General features: G+C 44.1%; 1 long non-coding RNA gene across 1 annotated transcript in view; it reads right to left on the reverse strand.

Moving 5' to 3' along the window:
• LOC102484726 (uncharacterized) overlaps positions 1–3,316 on the reverse strand; it is a 282,479-nt gene extending 279,163 nt beyond the window's left edge. Inside the window, exon 1 of the long non-coding RNA XR_003549440.1 lies at positions 3,154–3,316. This is a non-coding gene — a long non-coding RNA (uncharacterized LOC102484726). The remainder of the gene's footprint in view (positions 1–3,153) is intronic.
• Between the last annotated feature and the right edge of the window lie 18 nt (positions 3,317–3,334).

Genomic DNA, 3,334 nt, shown 5'->3' on the forward strand with positions numbered 1-3,334 from the left:
GGGGCTCGGCAGGTGTTTTGGTGGTTAAGGATGCTGGATGCTTGACTCCCACATGGCAGTTCGAGTCCTGGGCCTGGTGACTTGCTTTCTTTCTCTCTCTCTCTCTCTCTGTCCGTTCTGGTCAAATTAAAATAAATAAAAAATAAAGTTAAAATTTTCAAAAAATTTTTAAAAAGATACTATTATGAGGGACCAGCAGATGGCATAGTAGTTACATTGCTGGACTCCCATGTGGTCAACCATGGTTCAAGACCCAGACCTGGTGGCTTAAAACTGAGGCCAGATTTGTTTGTGTGCAAGCCCCAACAAGTCTCCGAGAGGAGACTAGAGGAGAAGGGATTGCAGCATGGCCATCCCCCCTGGGGGATCATTTCTATTTCTTTGTTTCTCTGTCTCTCTCTGTCTCTCCAGCAAGCACACACACCCTATTGTCAAAATCTCTATATACAAAATAAATCAATAAAGATGCTGTTGAGGGAATGGATTCAGTGCGAGCAACTGTTTTAACAAGTAACTGTTTTTGCCCAAAACCTCAAAGTAAGAGGAGAAACTGAGAATTCCTCTTCCTGTTTCTGTGTAAGTAGATACTTGGGCTGCAGTTGGAGAGGTCCGTGGGCTGGTCTGACCTTGGCCCAGCTCGGAGCTGGACACTGGGCCTCACTACAAAATACGGACTCAGCTCCAGCTTCCCGCCAAGCGCAGTGGCGAGGGCAAGCAGGGCACAAAAACACGCAGAAAGCTTGAGAACACCGCCACGAGAAAACACAATTATATGCGTTTTTTTAAAAAATGTGATGTCAGCCTCCCCCACTCATTTTCCCTCATCACATCCAAATTTTATCCAGATGTGAACACTCGGGGCCTGTCTTTGTTCCTTCTCTGCTCTGGGCCCATCCTTTGGTTTTCCTTTGTGTCTCGAAAGATTTTAGTGTTATGCTTCAAGACATAGTCATGAAGTGCAGAGAGAGCTGGGGCAGGGCCCGGAGGTCGGGGTGGGCCCAGGACAGGAACAGGGAGGAGGAGTCTGAGCAGACAGTCACAGATGCTCCGAATGGTGCCTCCTCTCTGGGAGTGCTTAGTCCAGGTGACAAAAGGGTCCCTCACTCCAGACAAATGCCCTTAGCCATGCAAAGCCTTCCAAGAGGCAGCGTGCCAGATCTCACACTGCAAGTGGCATACACCTGCACGCACACACACACACACACACATGCACTCATATGCACTTATACAGACATGCACACACATGCATGCGCACACACATTCACACACATGCACACGCCCATGCATGCACACTCAACACTCACACACATATACACACATGCACACGCTCACACATACACACACACTCATTCACACATATATACATGCACATGCTCGTTCACACCCATGCACACATGTGTACATGCCTGCACACTTGTTCACAGATACACACGTGCACATACGTGCACACATACTGCGTGCACACTCACACACGTGCATGCACACACTCAGACACCCTCATGGAGACTGTGCTCTCTCAATCCAAAAAGGGTTTGTCATTTCAATTAAACTCACCCAGATCTGTGTCACATGTTAGGGAAGGCTGAATTACGAAACAAGACTGAATTACTTTAGCTATCTCCTTAGGGATTGATCTATATCAAAGAAACCACCGTCTATACACACAGAGAAGATTTTACTTGTGAAAAACAGGGTCAGGTTCCGAAGAGCAGCATTCAGGGTGAACTCAAAGCCTTGCGAGTGGAAGGACGTAGACTGAGGTGCACCCACTCGGCTCCCCTACTTCTACCTAAATCACAGGACAGGGAGCAGCTTGCAGCCCTCGCAGGGCCTGGCCTCTTTCTCCCTGCCTCCCTGGAGGTCCCTTCTCACTTGGCTCACTGTTTCAGCTGCCCAGTCAGAACAGATGGACACTAGTCAAAGAGCGAGTTCAGCACATTGGCTAAGAACCATTTCATACCCTGCCCAACCTCAGTCATCCCTTTCTGGGACATAAAGATGGGGAGTGAGGGGTCAAGGTGCTGCAAGCTTCAATTCTGTAGGAAGCTATGGTATTTTCATTTGCATCCCCTGAATAGCCGACAGTCTGATTTACACATTGATAATATGTGATGCTTTGTATTCCAGCAAATATTTAATCCCTGACCGATCGATAATCCTCGCCTGGCTGTTCTTTTTTGAAAAGAAATAAATCCCCTTTTACTCTTAAAATTCTTGAATACAATTAAACTGCTTTAAACCCAGGATGCACTGTTCCTACATGAAGCCATGTGGTTTCATAACCTCAGTTCTCAGATGTTTTTAAAGGGGCCGCTTTTGCTTTTTTCGGAGACCATACTAGCAATCCAATCTCAGTTTAATGTGTTAACAACTGATATTACAAGGCAGCATTTAAAAGTAGAGGTCTTTTTTAATCAAACAGTAAAATTACTAACCTAAACCAAACCAATAAGTATATAACATGCAATCATTTTTACATTATTTGCTTATATTCACTACAAGGATCTTGACTTACATTTTTCAGTACAAACCTTGTTTCTGTCCTTCTACATCTCCCTGCAAAGTCGTATTTTTTTTTTAATTTATTCCTATACAAATTCTAAAAAAAAAAAAGCTTTCCCCCTTTCTGGAAGTTCAAGTTGAATATTTTGAAAAATACACATTAACCGTGGGAAGAGACAGCTCTCCTCCCCGCCAGAGCTACAACACAGCCTCGAAGCCCACTGAAAGTTCCCAAAACAGCAGCAACAAAAAGCACTTGCTTTCATCTTTGGCAGAAACAAAAGCAATAACTTTCACCAAACCAGCCGAAGCCAAGAATTAATATAACACAGAACACGTCCACACTCAGACCATTACGGCTGCATCAGCTCACCACAGTATTTGTTTGAAAAAACACATCATTTGTGGTGGAGAAGGAGAACTTCTCATACAAAAAGAGGTTCTTTCAAATGCAAATTAACCCAAAGACATATTTTCCCTGCATTTGGAAAATCACCCCAACATATAAAAAACATAGTCTTGTATGAAAAACCATTGGCGCACACCCACCAGTTGCAGAAGCAATTAAATTTGCTGTAGATTACCACAACAGTGAAGAAAAGTTAACTCCTGGCTCCATAAGTCTTTAAGGACTTTATAGCATTTACTGACCTAAGTAGTCTTCAGTTTCCAGGTAGCAAAGTTCCTTCTCTTCTTCCCTGAAATGCTCATAAGGATACTGAAGGGCATTGTATCACTGAGCTGATCAGAAAAGAATATTGTCTCCAATCTTCTGGCAGGAGGAAGGCAGAAAGAAAGCAGAGAAAGAAGGCAACAAAAGGAGATAGGGAAA

The sequence above is a fragment of the Tupaia chinensis genome, unplaced genomic scaffold, assembly GCF_000334495.1.
Source record: "Tupaia chinensis unplaced genomic scaffold, TupChi_1.0 Scaffold000247_1, whole genome shotgun sequence".
In the NCBI taxonomy this organism is placed as follows: Eukaryota; Metazoa; Chordata; class Mammalia; order Scandentia; family Tupaiidae; genus Tupaia; species Tupaia belangeri.